General features: G+C 42.8%; 1 non-coding gene across 1 annotated transcript; it reads right to left on the bottom strand.

Annotated features, from left to right (window-relative positions):
• Window positions 1-3,968: 3,968 nt before the first annotated feature.
• On the bottom strand, window positions 3,969-4,075 carry LOC111726001. Its single transcript, XR_002773906.1, has one exon. It is a non-coding gene; the product is annotated as a U6 spliceosomal RNA (small nuclear RNA).
• Between the last annotated feature and the right edge of the window lie 6,560 nt (window positions 4,076-10,635).

The raw sequence follows: 10,635 nt of genomic DNA, 5'->3' as shown, positions 1-10,635 counted from the left end.
GTTGTTTGGCGGGCCCGGGCTGGGGATTCGAACCTGCCACCTTAGGTGTATGTGGCTGGCGCCTTAGCCGCTTGAGCCACAGGCGCCGAGCCAGAAAATTCTATTAAGTAGCACTGCTTTAAACCATTATGCCTTTTTAAGATATGTTGAGACATGTTCTCAAAATATATTGCAGTTCTGTTACAAGTAATATGGATTTTAAATTTTCCAGTAAAACCTCATTTATGTGAAGTCTCCTCATTTGCATAGCACCAAGTTAACTTTGATCTGCAAGTTAATAATATAGATAAGAGTCAAGTAGACTGTTAAAGACACTTCAGAGACCAAAGATTTTTAAGCACCATCAAATAACTCCAGAAGCACTCACTTAGATGCAAGCAATTGATATGATAATTACACATCATTTTTATTTATTCATTAAAACAGGGATCCCCTAAGGTGTCCTTGTAGGAAATAATGTGGTTAGTCTAGTTATTTCTAGCAACCTTTCTGCTACTTCTAAATTCTATGTAAAATCATTTTATACTACTAGTTTATCTTCCTCTCTTCCTTTGCATCATAAGGTAAAATTATAGCCTGAAATACTTTCACACTGACATTCTGACTAGCTCAAGGTCTCATCCCAGAGCCCTCCCTTTTTCCTCTATATCCTGTGATTCCCTAGAGGGGGAACTCGTGAGCGCCCTGTATAGATCCTGCTATGCAGTAGGAATTCAATAAATATCTGTTGATTGACTGATAGAGACAGTTCTTTGAAGACACTCTGATTTTCTACCAAGGATACCTAGAAAACTCTGTCCCATTTTTTTTCTTTTCCCTTTACCAGTCTTTGCTGCCAAGTCGTCATGGTAAAATAAGGGCTTCCTGTTCGTGAGAAAGAGATGGCTCTCTGGCACTCCAATCCGGGGAAGGGGAGTGTGATCTTGCCTGAGGATTTGAAAACAAAATCTGCCAGCTCCTTCAGAGGGGAGGGCAGAGTGGCAAACTTGCTGCCTTCCCCTGGCACCAGTCATCAGTTAACACCATCAGTCATTAAATAATTATGTTGAGCACATTCTGCCAGGTAATGTGCTGGTTCTAGGTAATAAATAGGATAGAAGAGAGAATTCTGAACTATTCAGAGAAAAATGGCACTTGCATTTCTAAACTCTTAGCTGAGGTGGTTTCTTACAACTTGCTGGGACTGGTCATACCAAACATTAATGCCTTTTTAGCAAAAATAAAACTTAATCTCAATTTAGCAGTAAGGTGGCACAGTGGCTCACACCTGTAATCCTAGCACTCTGGGAGTCCAAGGCAGGTGGATTGCTTGAGCTCAGGAGTTCAAGACCAGCGTGAGCAAGAGTGTGACCCTGTCTCTCCTAAAAATAGAAAAGCTAGCCAGGAGTTGTGTCAGACACCTCTAGTCCCAACTATTTGGGAGGATTAGGCAAGAGGATCATTTGAGCCCAAAGGACTGAGGTTGCTATGAGCTACAATGATGATATCTGAAGGCTAGGAAGGACCCACTTAGAGATGCCAGAGACAGCAGACTCAACCTTCTACAATTCTTCTTCAGCTTCCCCAGAAGTGGTAAGGAGCTATGTGAGTCTCCAAGAGAGATGGATAAGACCTGTGTGCATATCTGTCCCATAAATTCTTTTCCATGTGGCTACTGCACCTTTCTTTAGGATGGCAATTAAAGGACTTCCTTAAATATCACACAAAGAATTCAAGACAAAAAAATGGAGAATTAATGAAAAAGGTTTGTAGAGATTTCTCTATTATGCAAAGTAAGGGAGAGTTATACTCACCAAGAAGCACAGTAGGAGTCAACTTACCCTATACAATGGGGACCAGAAGGTCAGTTAGTTAATTGAAAAATAAAATGGGTATAATAGAGATTCCTTGGAAACATGATAAATAGAGCCCAGCACAGTGGCTCACATTTGTAATCCTAGAACTCTGAGGGGCAGAGGCCAGTGGATTCCTTGAGCTCAGGAGTTTGAGACCAGCCTGAGCAAAAGCGACACCCCTGTCTCTACTAAAAATAGGAAAAAACAGCTGAGCATAGTGGCAGGTGCCTGTAGTGTCATCTACTTGGGAGGCTGAAGCAAGACGATCACCTCAGCCCAAGAGTTTGAGGTTTCTGTGAGCTATTGTGCCACAGCACTCTACTCAGAGTAAAAGAGTGAGACTCCGTTTCAAAAAAAAAAAAAGATAAATACATACAGTAAACATTTTATTTAAATTTAAAGTATTAGGCTGGGCACAGTGACTCATGCCTGTAATCCCAGCACTCTGGGAGGCCGAGGAGGGTGGATTGCCTGAGCTCAGGAGTTTGAGACACCCCCCTCCCCAAGCAAGAGTGAGACCCCCAGCCCTAAAAATAACTGAATGTTGTGGCTGGTGCCTGTAGTCCCAGCTACTTGGGAGGCTATGGCAGGAGGATCACTTGACCCCAAGAATTTGATGCCACAGCACTCTACCAAGGGTGATAGAGTGGGAAACTGTCCCAAAAAATAAATGAATAAATAAATAAATAGATTTAAAGTATTAATTTGTCAATCCTTTCATTGGGCCACTGATTAGAGCTCTGTGCTATCTTTTTTTTCATTAGGTAGACACATACACATTGCCCATTCTTTCTATTTTTGCTTTATTCTAGATTGAATGAGAACTTAAGACACTTTTTTTTTTGAGACAGAATCTCACTTTGTTGTCATCTATAGAGTGCCGTAACATCATAGCTCATAGCAACCTCAAACTCTTGGGCTCAACCAATTCTCTCGTTTCAGCTTCCTCAGTAGCTGAGACTACAGGCACCCTCCACAATGCCTGGCTTTTTTAGAGATGAGGTCTGGCTCTGGCTCAGGCTAGTCTCAAACCTGTGAGCTCCGGCAATCCACCTGCCTGGGCCTCCCAAGTGCTGGGATTACAGGTGTGAGCCACTGTACCCGGCAAACTTAAGACACTTTCAAAATACTCTGGGTACAGAATTGTAGCTTTTTTGCACTTTTGTGCAACAGCAATTTTTCAAAGTCACATAACTGTATCTTGCCTTTTTAAAACAATTTCATTTCTTAAAAACAACTATCTTTTGCAACAGCTTATCAGCTTAAATAATATTTCATTAAATTATATAATTATAATCACAAATACAAGGGGCACAGATAGGTTGGCAGGGAAAGTTCAGTTAACTCTTGGAAAATGTTCAACTCAAATAGTGGGAGCAAAAGGACCCAGGCATTCTCAAGTAGCGTCCTACCAGCCAGAAGAGTTCAGAATGCTCTTAGGATGGTTAGCAGGAAATGGAGACCATTGGTTAATTTCACAGGTTGGTTAACTTGGGGGCTACTTAAGGGAATAACTACGGTTTCTCTTTGGACATAAAGTGTTAATATACTAGTCATCATATGTGAAGAGAAAAATCTTTTTTGTGTTTGTTTTTCATGCCTCAGGTTTAGTACATTGTTCACCAAGCACCTACTTGTGGTAGGCACTCAGGAGAGTCAAATATGCATTTTTAAAAACATAATTCACATTTTAAAGTGTACAATTCAATGGTTTCAGTATATTCATGGTCTTAAGTGCCCTTACTACAATTTAACTTTTTTTTTTTTTTGCAGTTTTTGGCCAGGGCTGAGGTTTGAACCCACCACCTCCGGCATACGGGGCTGGCACGCTAACCCTTTGAGCCACAGGTGCCGCCCCCTACAATTTAACTTTAGACCACTTTCATCACCCCACAAAAAGAAACCCTATACTCATTAGCAGTCACTCCCCATCCCCCCAACACCATTAGTTCTAGGCAACCACAAATCTACTTTATGTTATATGGATTTGCCTAGTCTGGACATTTCATATAAGTAGAATCATTTCATATAAATAGAATCATATAATATGTGGTCTTTCGTGTCTGCCATCTTTCACATAGTTGGTGTTTTCAAGGTTCATCCATAGCAATACTTCATTCCTTTTTATTTTTTTTAAATATGGAACGCTTCACGAATTTGCGTGTCATCCTTGCGCAGGGGCCATGCTAATCTTCTCTGTATCGTTCCAATTTTAGTATATATGCTGCCGAAGCAAGCACTACTTCATTCCTTTTTTATGGCCAAATAATATCTCATTTTAATCACTATATCACAATTTGTGACATATTATGAGTTGATGGACGTTTGGGTTGTGAATAATGCTGTTATGACATTTATGTACAGGTTTTTTGTGGACGTATATTTTAATCTTCTTGGGTGGAATTGTTACCTATGAGTGGAATTGTTGGGTCAAATAGTAACTCTACTTTTAACTTTTCAAGGAACTGCCAAACTGCTTTGCAAAGCAGCTGTACCACTTTACATTCTCATCAGCAATGTATGAGGGTTCTAATTTCTCCATATCCTCAACACTTGTTATTTTACAGGTTGAAAAATTGTTATTGTAGCCATTTAGTGGATGTAAAGTGGTAGCTCATTGTGGTTTTAATTTCCATTTCCCTAGTGGTTAATGATGTTAACCATTTTTCATGTGCTATTGTCTCCTATGAAGAAATATATATTCAAATTCCTTGCCCATTTTGAAGTTGTGTGACTTATCTCAAGGACCCGTCTGTCCTGAAGTAGAGTTTCTCAATATCATCATCACTGACATTTTGGGCCGAATAATTCTCCACTGTGTGGAGCTGTCCCATGCATTGCTGGATGCTTAGCAGCATTCCTGGCCTCGACCCACTAATGCCAGCAGCACTCCCCTCATGATTATCAAAACTGTGTCTAGATGTTGCAAAATAATCCTTGGGGGAGGGAAAGCTGTGCAAAATCTCCCCTTGTCTCATGACTCTAAAAGACGCCCCTCAGCAGATAAGAAACACATGGAAACAATTCAGTGTTAGGGGAGCAATAGCAGCAGAAGCCAGTTTGAGTGGGTTCAGGATAGGTAGGAAAGTGGATAGACTCTTCCCAAATCTGGTTGATGAGTTAACTGACAATGCAAGAGATAAATATAAGGTTAGAAATGAGAATTAGGGGCCAGTTGCGGTGCCTAACACCTGTAACCTAGAAATCTGGGGGGCTGAGGCAGGTGAATCACTTCAGCTCAGGAGTTCATGACCAGCCTGAGCAAGAGCAAGACCTCATCTGTACTAAAAGTAGAAAAACTATCTGGGCATTGTGGTGGGCACCTGTAGTCCCAGCTACTCGGGAGACTGAGGCAAGAGGATCACTTGAGCCCGAGTTTGAGGTTGCTGTGAGCTATGATGTCATGGCACTGTACCCAGGGTGACAGAGTGAGACTGTGTCTCAAAAAGAAAGAAAGAAAGAGAGAAAGAAAGAAAGAGAGAAAGAGAGAAAGAAAGAAAGAAAGAAAGAAAGAAAGAAAGAAAGAAAGAAAGAATTAGGCCACATCATGTGGTAAACAGTAATTAAATATAATAACACAAAAATTGTAACGTTATATATGAAAGTATCAGAACTGCAGTCTATCTATAACAATAGGATTTCTGAGAAGAATTCACTATGAGTTGGTCTTGGGAAGAAGATCATTTCTTGACCTTCCCAGGCACAAAGTACAAATGATAGCTAAATGACCTTTCCCTGATAGACAACATGTTAGTCTGGTCTCTTGATGGGAATGTGCATACATACATTTGTCTCAAACATAGATAGTTTTGGTTGCAAGGAACAGCACCCAGTAAGCCAGCTCTTTCAGAAGGATGATTTGAGGGGAAGAGAATGCTAAGGGCTACCTAAGAGAATTCACAGAAAGCTGAAAAGCAGGCCCCAGCAAGGACAGGAACCAGGGAAGCTTTGAGAAGCCCCCAGAAATAGGTCATTTCCTCTATTTACTCTGACTCTCTGCCTACAGCTCAGCTCTTGACTTGCTTGGTCTATATCTCTTAGTACTAATTCCTGAAAGAGGGAACTGAGGATTTGAGAAACCACTGAATAGGCAATGGCTTCATTCTCTTAATTCCAAATCAATTTCCTGGGCTGTGGAATGGGGCGGTTTTCATAAAAGTTGTTGTGGTAGGTTGTGGTAGGGAGAAATAAAGAAATAGAAACCAGGCTCGGCGCCTATAGCTCACCCGGCTAAGGCGCCAGCCACGTACACCTAAGGTGGCGGGTTCGAATCCCCAGCCCGGACCCGCCAAACAACAATGACGGCTGCAACCAAAAAATAGCCGGGCATTGTGGCGGGCACCTGTGGTCCCAGCTACTTGGGAGGCTGAGGCATGAGACTCGCTTGAGCCCAGGAGTTGGAGGTTGCTGTGAGCTGTAATGCCAGGGCACTCTACCTAGGGGGATAGCTTGAGGCTCTGTCTCAAAAAAAAAAAAAACAAAAAAAAAAAAAAAAAAGAAAGAAATAGAAACCACATCATGGATCCTTACGCCATTCTATCTCTGTGCAGATTTTCCCCCACTTAATATCTTCTCAAACATTTTTACTACACTGCCTCCCAAAACACACAAAACACCTCACAGAAATGGCCTCACTATTGTTTGCCAGTTGAATACACAACTACCACCATTAACCTTTTTCCTTCAGCACATGGAGCACTATGGTCTTGACCTCAAGTATTCTGACTTAAGAGAGGGGATGGAGGGCAAATTACGCATAATGGTTTCTATTTAATAATGATATGGTAGGCAGGTGTCATCTAAATGGAGATGGGCTATTTTAACAAGAGAAACAGAGTCTGTTTGGGGAGCAGTGTCTGAATCCTCATCATCCCAATCCTCCCCCATTGGCATAATAATTGGAAACAAAGACTATGGAGCTGTCAGGAGATGATACAACCTTTCCACTAGTAAATAAAGTGATACCCTGCCTTCACCGCCTATTAATTAAGAAGGTAATCAGTGCTTGCTTCGAGTTTGGTATTTGAAACTCAAAGGCAATAAAATCAGAACACTGCTCAGATTTTTTTTCTCATAAAGAATTGAATAACAAATTAGGGCCATGGAGCTAGAGTAATCACATTTTGAATGATTTCTCCTGAGCATGCTTTTAATAACCTGTATGTTTTGGGTGAGAAGAACAAAGAAAGACAAAGTTAATTACTCAGGAAGAGCTTTATCAAGGAATTTTGGTCACATTAGCCCACAGTTTCTCAACCTTGGTACTACTGATATTTGGGGCCATATAATTCTTTGTTGTAAGAGCTGTCCTGTGCATAATAGGATTTTTAGCAGCATCCCTGGTCTCTATCCAAGTCATGACCACTCAAAATGTCTCTAGATGTTCTCTGTAGGGCACAATCATTCCTTCAAGAACTACCGAGTTAATCACATACATTTTGTCTCACTTCCCAGGGTTTGCTGTTTTAACTCCTCAGAACAAGCCAGGGCACGGTGCCTTGTGCCTGTAATGCCAGCTATTCAGGAGGCAGAGGCAGGAGGATCACTTGAGGCCAGGAGTTTAAGAAGAGCCTGAGCAACCTACGCAACATAGCTAGGCCTCCTCCCTACAATTTTTTTTTTCTTGTAGGAAAGGTCTTTATTGGTGGGGGAGGGAGGCTGCAGAGCAGCAGCAAGGAGGAGAGAAAAGAGAAGAGAAAAAAGGAGAGAGAAGAGGAGAAAGAAGGAGAAGAGGGAAAGACAGGGAGAAGAGAAGCGTACCCTTATATAGGGAAGTCTCAGAATGGTGCCGGGATGGTGGGATAGCCAATAAGGAGTTACTGCTCTGGCGGGCAGAGCCGTTAGGGGTGGGCAGCGGGTAATTGGCACAGGGAGATGAGGTAAGCAGGCCACTCGTTGTTTAGAGAAAGCAGGAAGGGGCTTTCTGGGGAAGGGGCTTTTCTGGAGCAATTACCTAACATTCCTCCCTTCTTGATATATTAAAAATAGGGGGTTGGCCTTGGGATAGGGGACGTTGCGTTCTCTCTTCTGTAGCTTCTTCCTGCTGGGAGGGGCACGTAGTTTTAATTGGCCAACTAAAGGACAATTATGATTTTTTTTTTGCTGGGAGGATGTAAGTTTTGCTCTCAGACTGCCCTTTTAGCGGTGGCTGTGTAGAAGTGGTGTTCAGAAGGTCTTGTGGCCTGGAGTAGAGTGTAGCCCATTCACGACGAACAGTTTCTTTTTCTTGTAAGTTGGGAGCTGTATCTGGGGTGTAGGTTTGAAGCACCAGCTGCCTAGTTACCAAGTCTGGATGAGGCGGCGTTGAGTGCTGGGTAGAGCGCCTTGGCTGATGGACACAAGCCAATGCGGTGTTGGTGAGTGTCAGGAGTGTGAGAGGAGGATAGGGAGCCCCAGGAGCTAACACCCGGTGGAAGGGGTGGAAGCTACCTTTGGGAGCGTTCCCTAATTAGATCCCGCTTCTGACACCAGATGAAAGGGTGGAACTCGACCCGCAGAAATCTCACAGACCACCAAGGCTTGTATGAAAGGTCTTTATTGGTGGAGGAGGGAGGCTGCAGAGCATCACCAAGGAGGAGAGAAAAGAGGAGAGAGGAGGAGAGAGCAGAGGAGAAGAGAAGAGAAGAAGGAGAGAGCCCTCCCTAAAATCTCTTTTTAAAAATTTAGCAGGGTTGTCGTAGTACGTGTCTCTAGTCCTGGCTACTCAAGAGCCTGAAGTAGTAGTATTGCTTGAACCCCAGAGTTTGAGGCTGCAGTGAGCTATGATCATGCCACTGAACTCCATTTTCAGCAATAGAGTGAGACCTTATCTCTAAACAAACGAACAAGCAAACAAACTCTCAGAACAAAGCATTTCATACTGGAACCATCTACATTTTCCAGGGAATGATTTGAAGAGCAATTTACTGGATCAAAATGACTTGACCAGATAACAAGAAGGGCTCTTTGCATTTCTGTGTTGAAAACTAGCAGACAGAAAGAACAAAGGAAGATGGTCTAATAAAGGTATTTATTTAAAGTACTCTAGTAACCACTTATGTTTAATTCCCACAAAACCCTTAGCTTCATTTTATTGTTGAAGAGACTGGGCTTAAAGAGGTTAAAATATTTGCTCAAGAACACACAGTATGTAATTTAGTGATGGAGCTGAAGTCTGACAATCATACATGATGGTGGGAGAACTGGCAGATGCCAGTTTGTGCATTTATGTATATTGCCTTTATACACATAAAGCAAGTTGACTAATTTTTATCTTTAATATAATTTTTATTATGGAGAGTTTAAACATATATAGAATTAGACAAAATAGTAGATCCCCATTTGTGCTGTTCATGTACTCCTCACTCACTTCAATAGCAATCAACTCATAACCAATCTTGTTTCATCTGGAGCTTCTTAACCTCAGCATTACTGACATTTTAGGCAGGATAACTGTTGTGTGTATCTACCACACACACAAGACAAGGCAAGGTCAAGATCTGACTGATTGGGTTGGCAAAAGCAGAAGGAATCACTTTTAGATTCAGACAGTTTGGGGAGGTTGAGGCAATAGGATCGCTTGAGCCCAAGAGTTTGAGGTTGCTGTGAGCTGTGACGCCATGGCATTCTATCCAAGGTGACAGAGTGAGACTGTGTTTCAAATAAAAGAAAGATTCAGATAGTTTATTACTTACACAGCAAAAGAAATAGTAGCCGATGTGCTGGCTTTCTGTCCTTGGCCCACACCGAAACAAAAGGGGCCAGATGACCTTGATTCCCATTGCTGAGAAGCCCGTTGTAGCTTGCAACTAAGTGTTTTTCTGTTTTACAGCTCTATATCAGGAATGGCAGGGCAGAAGTCCCATATCCCAACTAAAATGAGGAGGCCATAAGAAACTGCCTCATGGCTGAGCGCAGTGGGTGGCTCACACCTGTAATCCTAGCACTTGAGAATGCCAAGGAGGATGGATTGCTTGAGCTCAGGAGTTGGAGACCAGCCTGAGCAAGGGCAAGATCCCATACTACTAAAAATAGAAAAATTAGCCTGGCATTGTAGTGGGTGCCTGTAGTCCCAGATACCCAGGAGGCTGAGGCAGGAGCATGGCTTGAGCCCAGGAGTTTGAGCTTGCTGTGAAATATGATACCATGACACTCTGCCTAGGGCAGGCGTCCTCAAACTACATGCGGCCAGCCTAGGACATTTATCCAGCCCGCTGGGTGTTTTTGCTGCTGCTGCCTGCCCTGCTTAGCAGCCGACTCGTCCCGGGACCCGCAGTCTGGCCCTCCAGCGGTCTGAGGGACAGTGAACTGGCCCCCTGTTTAAAACGTTTGAGGACCCCTGGGAGGGTGAAGGAAGGAAGGAAGAGAAGGAGGGAGGGAGGGAGAGAAACTGCCTCATGACAGTTTCTCAGGGGAGATAAGGAACCAAGTGGGAAGTGGGCTTGAAGTAACTTTTCACAGGCCTCCCATCCTGTTATGTTACAGGAGGATCACAAAGCATCCTTCAAGGCTCAGATAAGCTCCCTTCAAGCTTTTTCTGCATGGACACATTCAAGGTCATCAGGATGCTGTGGCAGAGCCATTGTCCTACAATGGAGGACTGTCCTATGCATTGTATTATGTTTAGCAATATCCATGGCCTCTACTCACTAGATGCCTATAGCACAAGTCCCTAAGCTGTGACAACCAAAAATGTCTCCAGACTTCAATAAAGGTACTTCAGGGCAAAATTGTACCCAATTGAGGACCACTGATCTAGAGCTCTATTCACTTCCCACATGCAAACGATGTATTCCATCTGCAAATATTTCTTTTTTTTTTT

The sequence above is a fragment of the Otolemur garnettii genome, unplaced genomic scaffold, assembly GCF_000181295.1.
Source record: "Otolemur garnettii isolate 467f Iridium unplaced genomic scaffold, OtoGar3 scaffold00051, whole genome shotgun sequence".
Classification (NCBI taxonomy): domain Eukaryota; kingdom Metazoa; phylum Chordata; class Mammalia; order Primates; family Galagidae; genus Otolemur; species Otolemur garnettii.
The sequence above is the reverse complement of the archived record's forward strand: the minus strand, read 5'-3'. Positions and strand labels throughout refer to the sequence as shown.